Raw genomic sequence first — 12429 nt, 5'->3', positions numbered from 1 at the left:
ACACACAGGGTGAGTCTCCCCCACTGGGTGAAGCTCAGCCTGGGCGGCAGGCCCGGATAGGGGCAGCTTATCAGAGCAGGGCAGGGCAGCTAGAGTCTTCACCAGGTAGCCTTGCTCACTCTGGAGGTGGGCTCCTCCCACAGGGCCAGCTTCTCGGAGCAGGCCACCCAGTGAGAGCCTTTCTGCACAGAACCAGCTCCAAGTCCCGCCAGTGGCAAGCTCCGACCTGCAGACAGCTTCAGGGACCAGGACAGGGGAGCCAGGGACTTCCCCAAGAAACCCTGCACCCTCTGGCGGCAGGCTCCTTTCACGATCAGCCTCTCAGAGCAGACCACCCAGTGAGAGCCTTTACGAACAGAACCAGCTCCAAACCCTGGAACCAGTAGCAGGCTAGGGGCAACTTTCTTCTGAAGCACTGCATTATCATGTTCCTCCAAGATTTCAGGCTACTGAAGGCTGGGAGGTGATACATTGGAAATCTACAGGGACACTATAAGCCAATATAGGAATCTGCAATATCTCAGAGTTGCACTAACATCTGACTAATATGAGAAAACAAGGGAAGAAAATGTCCCAAACAAACCTAGATACTATATCAATAAAACCCAATGACAGCACAGAAGAAGAAACGTCAAAAACGGAGTTCAGAATGTACATAATTAAAACAATCAGGGAAGCAAACAAGGAGATGCAAGAGCAAATGCAGGCATTGAAGGAGGAGATGAAAGAGCAAATGCAGGCATTGAAGGAGGAGATGAAAGAGCAAATGCAGGCATTAAATGATCGCACCAATCAACAGTGAAAAGACCAAATATGGGAAGCAAGAGATCATTTCAATAAAGAGCTAGAGATACTCAAAAAACAAACAAACAAACAGAAATCCTTGAAATAAAGGAAACAATAAACCAAGTTTAAAACTCCATAGAAAGCATAACCAATAGGATAGAACACCTGGAAGACAGAACCTTAGACATTGAAGAAAAAATATTTAATCTTGAAAACAAAGTTGAACAAACAGAGAAGATGGTAAGAAATCATGAACAGAATCTACAAGAATTATGGGATATCATGAAAAGGCCAAATTTAGGAATTATTGGGATTGAGGAAGGCTTAGAGAAACAAACCAAAGAAATGAACAATCTATTCAATGAAATAATATCAGAAAATTTCCCAAATTTGAAGAATAAAATGGAAAACCAAGCACGAGAGGCTTATAGGACTCCAAATATACAAAATTACAACAGACCCACACCAAGGCACATTATTATGAAAATACCTAACATACAAAATAAAGACAGAATTTTAAAGGTCGTGAGAGAAAAGAATCAAATTACATTCAGGGGGAAACCAATAAGGATATCAGCAGATTTTTCAATGCAGACCCTAAATGCTAGAAGGGCCTGGAACAACATTTAGCAAGCCCTGAAAGAAAACGGATGCCAACCAAGAATCTTATACTCAGCAAAACTTACTTTCAGATTTGACGATGAAATAAGATCCTTCCATGATAAACAAAAGCTAAAGGAATTTACAAAAAGAAAGCCGGCATTACAGAACATTCTCAGCAAAATATTCCATGAGGAAGAGATGAAAACAATGATGCAAATCAGCAACGGGAGGAATTAGCCTAAAGGAATAGCCAAATAAAGGAGAAACCAAATCATGTCAAAAAACAAAAATGAGTCAAATGACTGGGAATACAAATCATATCACAATAAAAACCCTGAATGTTAATGGCGTGAAATCATCAATCAAAAGACAAAGACTGGCAGATTGGATTAAAAGGAAAAATCCAACAATATGCTGCCTGCAAGAGACTCATCTCATAGAAAGAGATACCCATAGACTAAAGGTGAAAGGATGGGTAAAAACATACCATGCACATGGACACAGCAAAAAAACTGGAGTATTCTTCCTCATTTCAGATAATGTGGACTTCAAGCCAAAAGTAGTCAGAAGGGATAAAGAAGGACATTACATGCTGCTTAAGGGAAGCATAAATCAGCAAGACATAACAATCATAAATATCTATGCCCTGAACATTGGCTCATCCACGTACGTCAAACAAATCCTTCTCAATTCCAGAAATCAAATAGACCACAACACAATAATACTAGGCGATTTAAACAAACCTGTCTCACCACTGGATAGATCTTCCAAACACAAATTGAATAAAGAAACCATAGATCTCAATAACACAATCAAAAATTTAGACTTAACAGACATTTATAGAATATGCCATCCACCAAAGAACGAATACACTTTCTTCTCATCATCACATGGATCCTTCTCTAAAATAGACCATATTTTATGCCACAAAGCTGCTGTTAGCAAGTACAAGAAGATAGAGGTACTACCTTGTATTCTATCAGATCATAATGGATTGAAATTAGAAATAAATGACAGAATAAGAAACAGAAACTTCTCCAATACCTGGAGATTAAATAATACACTATTATATGATGAATGGATAACAGGAGACATCAGGAGGGAAATAGAAAAATTCTTAGAAGTAAACGAGAACAAAGACACATAATATCAAAATCTCTGGGACACTATGAAAGCAGTACTTAGAGGAAGATTTATTTCATGGGGCGCATTCAACAAAAGAAGTAGAAATCAACAAATAAACGACTTAACACTACAACTCAAAGCCCTAGAAAAAGAGCAGACCAATACCAAAAGTAGGAGAAGACAGGAAATAGTTAAATCAGTGCCGAAATCAACGAAATTGAAACAAAAGAAACAATAAGAAAAATTAACAAAATAAATAGTTGGTTCTTTGAAAAAATAAACAAAATTGATAAACCCTTAGCCACACTAACAAAGAGAAAGAGGGAGAAAACTCAAATTACTAAAATTCGGAATGAACAAGGAAATATCACATCAGACACGAGGGAAATACAAAACATAATTAGAAGCTATTTTGAAAATCTATATTCCAACAAAACAGAAAATCTCAAAGACATCAACAAGTTTCTAGAGACATATGAATTACCTAAACTGAACGAGGAGGACATACACAATTTAAATAAATCAATTTGAAGCAATGAAATACAAGAGGTCATCAAAAGCCTAGCAACAAAGAAAAGTCTGGGACCAGATGGGTTCTCAGCCGAGTTCTACAAAACCTTTAAAGAAGAGCTCATTCCAATACTCCTCAAAGTATTCCATGAAATAGAAGAGGAGGGAACCCTCCCAAACTCATTCTATGAAACCAATATCATCCTGATACCTAAACCAGACAGAGACACATGGAGGAAAGAAAATTTCAGACCAATATCCTTAATGAATATAGACACAAAAATTCTCCTCAAAATTTTAGCAAATCACATACAAAAATATATTAAAGAGATAGTGCACCTCGAATAAGTGGGTTTTATTCCAGGGATGCAAGGTTGGTTCAACATCCAGAAATCAATAAATGTCATTCACCATATGAACAGACTTAAAGTTAAGAAACATATGATTATTTCTATAGGTGCAGAAAAAGTATGTGATAAAATACAGCATCCCTTAATGCCCAAAACACTAGAAAAAATTGGGGTAGTGGGAACATTCCTTAATATTGTAAAGGCCATCTATGCTAAGCACATGGCCAATATTATTCTAAATGGTGAAAAACTGAAAGCATTACCCCTAAAACCTGGAACAAGGCAGGGATGCCCTCTTTCACTACTTCTATTCAACTTTGTCCTTGAAACTCTAGCCAGAGCAATTAGACAAACCAAAGAAATTAAAAGGATATGAATTGGAAAAGAACTCAAAATATTCGTGTTCGCTGATGACATGATTATATATTTAGAGGAATTAGGAAATTCCACCAGAAAACTATTAGAACTCATAAGTGAATTCAGTAAAGTAGCAGGTTACAAGATCAATGCTCATAAATCCAATGCATTTTTATACATAAGTGATGAATCTTCTAAAAGAGGACTTAGGAAAACTACCCCATTCACAATAGTTTCGAAAAAAATAAAATACTTGGGAATCAATCTAACAAAAGAGGTGAAAGATCTCTACAATGAGAACTACAGAACACTAAAGAAAGAGATTAAAGAAAACCTTAGAAGATGGAAAGACCTCCCATGATCTTGGATAGGCAGAATTAATTTTGTCAAATTGTCCATACTACCAAAAGTGCTATACAGATTCAATACAATTCCAATTAAAATCCCAATGATGTACCTTACAGAAATAGAGCAAACAATTATGAAATTCATCTGGAAGAATAAGAAACCCAGAATAGCTAAAGCAATCCTCAGTAGAAAGAGCAAAGCAGGGTGTATTGCAATACCAGACCTTCAACTATACTACAAAGCAATAGTAACTATAACGGCATGGCACTGGTACCAAAATAGACAGGTAGATCAATGGTACAGAATAGAGGACATGGACACAAATCCAAATAAATACAATTTTCTCAATCTAGACAAAGGTGCCATAAACATGCAATGGAGAAAAGATAGCCTCTTCAACAAATGGTACTGGGAAAACTGGAAATCCATATGCAACAGAATGAAATTAAACCCCTCTCTCTCACCCTGCACAAAAATCAACTCAAAATGGATCAAGGGCCTTCGAATCATACCAGAGATCCTGCATCTTATAGAAGAAAAAATAGGTCCAAATCTTCAATGTGTCAGCTTAGGATAAGACTTCCTTAACAGGACTCCCATAGCACAAGAAATAAAAGCAAGATACAACAACTGGGATAGATGCAATCTATCAAGTTTTCTTTCAGCAAAGGAAACTATCAGTAATGTGAAGAGAGAGCCTACAGAGTGGGAGAATATCTTTGCCAATCATACTTCAGATAGAGCTCTAATTTCCAGAATCTATAAAGAACTCAAAAAACTCTACACCAAGAATACAAATAATCCAATCGACAAATGGGCTAAGGAAATGAACAGACACTTCACAGAAGAAGATGTACAAGCAATCCACAGATAGTTGAAAAAATGTTCAACATCTCTAGTAATAAGAGAAATGCACATCAAAACTACCTTAAGATTCCATTTCACCCCAATTAGAATGGCGATTATCAAGAACACAAGCAACAATAGGTGTTGATGAGGATGTGGGGAAAAAGGTACACTCATACATTGCTGGTGGGGTTGCAAATTAGTGCAATCACTCTGGAAGGCAGTATGGAGATTCCTCAGAAAGCTTGGAATGGAACCACCATTTGACCCAGCTATCCCACTCCTTGGCCTATACCCAAAGGACTTAAAATCAGCATACTACAGAGATACAGCCACATCAATGTTCATTGCTGCTCAATTCACCATAGCCAGATTGTGGAACCAACCTAGATGTACTTCAGTTGATGAATGGATAAAGAAACTGTAGCATATATATACAATGGAATATCAGTCCACATGAAGAATGATAAAATTATGGCATTCGCAGGCAAATGGATGAAATTGGAGAATATCATGCTAAGTGAGATAAGCCAATCTCAAAAAACTAAAGGGCGTATGATCTTGCTGATAAGTGGATGAGGACATATAATGGGGGGTGGGAGGGGTTAGTGTTAGGGTTAGGGTTTGGTTTAGGGTTAGGGATAAGGAGGGTGGTAAGTATGGAGGATGGAAGGACTGTATAGAGGGAAAAGAGGGGTGGGAGGGGTGGGGGGAAGGGAAAAAATAACAGAATGAATCAAACAACATTACCATATATAAATTTATGATTAGAGACATAGTATGCCTTGACTCCATGTACAAATAGAGAAACAACATGTATCCCATTTGTTTACAATAAAAAAAAGGATATTGGTCTAAAATTTTCTTTCCTTTATGTGTCTTTTTCTGTTTTGGGTATGAGGGTGATATTAGAGTCATAGAATGAGTTTGGTAGGGTACCCTATTTTTCTATTTCCTGGAAAAGTTTGAGAAGTATTGAAATGAGTTCTTCTTTGAAGGTCTTGTAGAACTTGGCTGAGAATCCATCTGGTCCTGGGCTTTTCTTGGATGGTAGGTTTCTAATGTCTTCTTTTATTTCATTGCTTGATATTGATCTGTTTAAATTGTGTATGTACTCCTTCAGCTTGGGAGGAACATATGTCTCTAAAAGTTTGTCAATGTCTTCGGTAGTTTCTATTTTGTTGGAATACACATTTTCAAAGTAGCTTCTCATTATGTTATGTATCTCAGTGGTGTTTGTCGTAATATTTCCTTTTTCATCACAAATTTTAGTAATTTGAGTTTTCTCTCTCCTTCTCTTTGTTAGTGTGGCTAAGGGTTTGTCTATTTTGTTTACTTTTTCAAAGAACCAATTTTTTGTTTTGTCAATTTTTTGAATTGTTTCTTTTGTTCTCACCAACACTTTTGTCTTTTATTTCTTTGATAATGGTTATTCCAACAGGTATGAGGTGATGTTTCATTGTCATGTAATATCTGTTATTATTAATTTAATATTGCATACATATTCTATTGTTTAACAATTGTTATATTTTATATGTCTATGTTATATTTTATAATGTATGCATTACATTTTATTTTGAAGGTTATATATTTGAAACACATCCTCCAAACTAGCACATAAAACCCATGATTTCATGAATATTATTTTTAGCTAAATAAACCAAATGTGAACCAATAAAGAGTCAGTTTAAATACCTGTCAACTCTTAGCAGTCACTGTCTCATGTCCAGACTTGCTTGTTTTATCTACAATTCCGTCCTCATCCTCTAACCCTTTAGATTACTTTGAAGCAAATTCTGCATATCATATTTTTTTATTGGTAAATTCCTGTATGTATCTATAATAATAGAAATTCTTAAGGAAAGAGGTATATATTTATATAGTTCTTAAGGAAATAATCACTAGCTATTATCTCTCCTAAAAATATAACACTGTTCATATCACCAATATGGTTCACATTCATAACTGTCCTACACAGGTAAAAATAATTCATTGCTGAAGAATTAGAAAATAAATAACAAATCAAACCCCAATTAAGAGAAGGAAAGAAATAAAAAAATTAGAGTTTAAAGAAACAAAATGGAGAAAATGGAGAATTAAAAAATACAAAAGATCAATAAGAGTTTTTTTTTTTTTTTTAAAGATGAAATTGACAAAGCTCTACCCAGGCTACCCAGGGGAAAAATAGAAATTAAATAAGAAATAAATAAGGAGACATTATAGCTTGTACTCATACCATAAAAATAAAAAGGATCATTAGAAATATTAAGAACAATTACATGAGAACAACTTGGAAAACTTAGAAGAAATGGATAAAATTCTGCACAGCACAGGAAAACAATTAACCATTAAATAGGCAGCCTACAGAAGGGGAGATCTTTGCCAGCTATGCATCTGTCAGAGGACAAATATCCCCAATATACAAAAAACTCAGATAATGAAATACCAGGGAACAAGTAATCCAGTCAATGAATGGGCAGATGAGTTAAGAAGACACTTATCAAAAGAAGAAGTGTATGATGGCAAATAGACACATTAAAAAATGCTCAACACCCTTAGCCACCAGGGAAATGACCATCAAAACTACACTGAGATTCTATCCCACCTGTCAGAATGACTATTTTTATAATAAATAAAATAATAAGAAATGCTAGTGATGATTCAGGGAATAAAAGAACACTTATACACTGGTGGTGGAAATGTAGATGGGTATGAGTAGCCTGGAAAACAGTATAGAGGTGCTTCTAAAAGCTAAAAATAGAACTACCACATGACCCAGCTATCCCACTCCTGAGTACATACCAGAAGGACTCAGGCAGGGTCCCCTCTAGGACGTGTGAGGAGCTACAGAGCAGCACAGTGCAGCGCAGCTTCGAATCCCCATTTCCAGTTGCTGGGCAAGTTATGTCTGTGAGGCACCCGCTGCTGCCATGGATACCAGCCACCGACAACGCTGCCTGGTGCTGCCTCTGTGGCGAGGGAAGGAGGAGGAGGAGCGTGAGTTCAGAGACACAAATACACAAAATAATGAACAAAATATTCTATGAAACAGATCTTCAATCCAATGTAACATTTTGATGCTTGGCATCTAGAGTCCCTTGTGCCCTTGCTATACCAGCAGCAACTAGATATGAGAACCAAAGAATTTGTGAAGTTTGGGCTTGTAACCTGGATGAAGAGATGAAGAAAATTCAAGTTATTGGAAAATATAATTACGTTGCTAAGGACACCGAATTTCCAGGTGTGGTTTTGAGATCCATTGGAGAATTCAGGAGCAATGCTGACAATTAAGATGTAATATAGATTTTTTGAAGACAATTCAGCTAGGATTGACGTTTATGAAGGAACAAGGAGAACACCCTCCAGGAACTTCGACCTGGCAGTTTAATTTTAAATTTAATTTGATGGAAGAAATATTTGCCCAGGAATCTATAAAGCTACGAACAACATCCAATTTAAAAAAACATGAGGAGGAAGGACTTGAGATCTACTGCTTTGCAGAACTTATGATTTCAGGAGTGTTCTTCTGTGAAGGAGCTAAATGGTTATCATTTCACAGTGGTTATGACTTTGGATATTTAATCAAAATCCTGCCCAATTCTAATTTGCCAGAAGAAGAACTTGACTTCTTTGAGATCTTCTGATTGTTTTTTCCTGTCACTTATGATGTGAAGTACCTAATGAAGAGCTGCAAAAATCTCCAAGGTGGATTATAGGAAGTTTCTGAATAGTTAGAGCTGGAACAGATAGGACCAAAACATCAGGCAGGATCTGATTAATTGCTTACAGGAATGACCTTTTTCAAAATGAGAGAAATGTTCTTTGAAGATCATATTGATGATGTCAAATATTGTGGTCATTTGTATGGCCTTGGTTCTGATTCATCCTTTGTACAGACTGGTGCAGGGAATACATAGGAAGAGGAAGCCAACAAGCAGTCATGACATGAAATAGTCCTTTTTTTTTATTTGACCTGCACACATGCTTATATACAGGTTTTATCTCTGGTTGAATCCTTTGAACAGAAGACAATACCTTTTCCCCCCTTTTGTAGTCCATTTATTTTTGCCTTTCAGTACTAAGTATGACCATTCCTATCTCAGATCTTAATAAATAGAAGTATATTCAGGTTAAATTTGACCTTAATTTAAAATAGTTTTTAGTGTATGTGACACAGTGGGGAAGGCTACATCATATTGAATGATTTGATAAACTTTACCTGCTTGAGCTTGTCCCCCCAGCTCCTTTTCTAAATTAACTAGCACTGACTGTAATTTATTTCCCTGTTTCATGACTCTCCCTTCCATTCTGCAGGAGTTTTAACTATATGAAATTGTAGACCATCACCATTAATTGTGTTCTTTAGAGAGTGATTGCAATCCTATTTTATCAGAACTTGTGATTTTTCTTGCTCTTAGCTAGAAAAATGTCCATCTGCTAACTTTCTATAGTATTTTTTTTGACCCAGAGAATATAATTGCACAGGTGTGGTGCAAATTGTTGATTCAGGAAGATTAACAACAACAAACTACTGAGGAGCTTACTAACTACTGTTTCTGTATGTAGTATTCAATCTTCCAAGCATATCTAGTGTCTGGCAGTTTCTAATTGGCATATGTAGTCTTTGTGACTGAAGAATTTTCAAAACAGTTTTATACCCTTGGGGGGGGAACCCTTATGATTGGATATTTAGTATCTGTCAGGAAATTGGCATTCAAGAGACTGAGGCTACACTTGTTTTATTGTAGCACACTTCCATTGATCTGCTTTTTATTCCATTACTGTTAACCCTTTTTATTTTATAGCCATACTTGATGATGCTCTTGATTTGTTGATTATACAAATCAATTTCATTAAAATTCAAAGATAACAAGTCTTTAGGTATATTTTATATCAAATTAAAAGACAAAAATTGTGCTTCCATAGTTGCTACAAAGAAATACTGGAGAGATTTGGTGCAAAACAACAAAATACAAAATATATATACATATATATATTTTATATATTTATATTGTGTGTATATATATATATACACACAAACATATGTATTGCTAATAAAATTACATGAGGAGTATAATGCTTATTTTTTGTGTATATCTTTGCAGTCTATTTTAATATAATGACAAAAGAGACCGTGAAATATTTAGCCACACAGAATATCTGACCAGACCAAAGCATGCTAAGAAGATCTTTTGGTAATCATTAACTCTGCCCTAAAGTTATACTGTGTTATCTGCACTTCAATCAGTAATATTAGCAAATTTCCAAATGTTAGAAACATTAATTCGTTTCCCTTGTACATTCTTTATTCATGATATTACAGTGCTATAACTGGGCAGTCCTTTTTAAACAAAACATTATTTGCAAAACAGAGGGTATTTTTTAAAAAAACTTTTGTAAATAAAGACTTCAGAAATGTTTAAAAAAAAGGAGTCAGTCAGCATCCAGTAGGATCCCTGCATACCCATGTTTATCATGGCACTACACACAAAAACCAAGCCATGGTATCTGCCCAGGTGTCCCTCAGTGGATGACTGAATAAAGGAAATATGGCATATATACACAACAGACTATTAACCAGTCATAAAGAAAAACTAAATCATGTCATTTGCAGGAAAACTAATGAAACTGGAGATTATTATGTTAAATAAACTAGACTAAATAAATATTGCATATTTTTGGTTACATGTGGAATCTAGAGGAGAAAAAGGCCATGGGAAAGTAGAAGGGGTTACAACAGATGAATGGATAAGGAAATTTGGTGTATATACACAATGGAAATTAGCCATAAAGAAGAATAAAATTATTGCATTTGCCAGTAAATGGGTGTAACTGGAGACTATCATTCTTAGTGAAATAAGCCAATCCCCCAAATCAAAGGCTGAATGTTCTCTCTGATATGTGGATCCTGATACACAATAAGGTGTGTGTGGGGGGGAGAATAGAAGTTCATTATATTAGACAAAGGGGAATGAAGGGAAGGGAGGGTGGATGGGAATAGGAAAGACAGTAGAATGAACAGAACATAACCTTCCTATGTTCATACATGAATACATGACCAGTGTAACTCCACATCATGTATAACCACCACAAGAATGGGATCCTAATTAGAATAAGTTATAATCCATGTATGTATAATACGTCAATGTATACTCTACTGTCATGTATATGTAAAAAGAACAAATAAAAAATTGAAAAAAAACAAAGTAGAAGGGCGACTGGATATGATCAGAGGATGTTATAAGCATATTTTATATATATGTATAAAAACACAATGAAACCCATTATCTTGAACAATTAAATGTGCTAATGATTATAGTAATAGAAGGAAGACTACACTCCAATATATTGATAAATTTGATAAGATTCAACATCCTGTCAGGATTTAAACTCTCAACAAATTAGGTGTAGAAAGGACATGCCTTATCACAATAAAGGTTTGTAGAACATTGTTCTTAATGTGGAGATGCTGAAAGAGTATCTTCTAAGTCTGAAGTAGAGACAAGAGGTCCTCTTTCACTACTCTCATTGAATATAGTACTAAAATCCTTGACCACAGTTAGGCAAGAGAAAGGAGTTAAGACCATCCAAACAGGAAAAGAAGTTAAATTGTCCCTGTTTGCAGATGACATAATCTTATATGTAGAAAAACCTGAAGATTCCACCAAAAAACTCTTGGAACCAACAAATACATTTAGTAAAGTTGTAGATGTTTATCATTTCTTTATCATAAAAGTTCAAAATCCTCTCTACTAGCTTTTTGAAATGTACAGTAATAATTATGATCTATATCACCCTCATGTGCAATAGCTCACCCAAAGTTCTGCTCCATCTAACTGCAGCTTAGTCCCCATTAACCAGCCTCTCTCCATCCCACATATATTTCCATAACTTATCAACTCCAATCTGACTCATGCTTTTTAAAATTTTTGCTCCAAATCTTTAAGTGTTCTTTCTACTATTTTTTTTTAATTGTAAACAAATGGGATACATGTTGTTTCTCTGTCTGTACATGGCGTAAAGGCATACCATTTGTGTAATCATAAATTTACATAGGGTAATGTTTTTTGATTCATTCTGCCATTTTTTCCCTTCCCCCCACTTAATGCAACATCTCTACAAGAGTCACAGGAATCCTTAAAACACACCCCAGATGGGAGGAATATGTCTTAAATTCCTGTCTTGTTTATTATTGTCATTAAAGACATCCGTTTCCTGTCAGTGGCTCAACCTCAAAACCCTGAACATCTGTGTACTTGCTGCTATCACAAAAATGACTACATTCAGTTGTTTCCATTTCCGCATTATCTCTGCATCTACATCATTGGTTTATATTTTCCTTCCATATATGTGTGAGATCATGGAGTGTTTGTCTTTTTGTGCCTGACTTATTTCACTTCCCAAAATGTTCTTTAGGTCCATCCATGCTCTTGAAAATGACAAGATGTCATTCTCTGTATGACCAAATGGCATGGTAAATTCTACATCCTGCATCTTTTTTATT

At 35.6% G+C, this 12429-nt stretch overlaps 2 pseudogenes; both read left to right on the top strand.

Moving 5' to 3' along the window:
* LOC124979393 (myomesin-2-like) overlaps nt 1-12429 on the top strand; it is a 460208-nt pseudogene that overhangs the window by 123103 nt on the left and 324676 nt on the right.
* On the top strand, nt 8043-8869 carry LOC124979572 (CCR4-NOT transcription complex subunit 7-like; annotated as a pseudogene).

This window comes from Sciurus carolinensis, chromosome 3, assembly GCF_902686445.1.
Source record: "Sciurus carolinensis chromosome 3, mSciCar1.2, whole genome shotgun sequence".
Lineage (NCBI taxonomy): Eukaryota > Metazoa > Chordata > Mammalia > Rodentia > Sciuridae > Sciurus > Sciurus carolinensis.
Note: the sequence above shows the minus strand (reverse complement) of the source record. Positions and strands in the feature narration are given on the sequence as shown.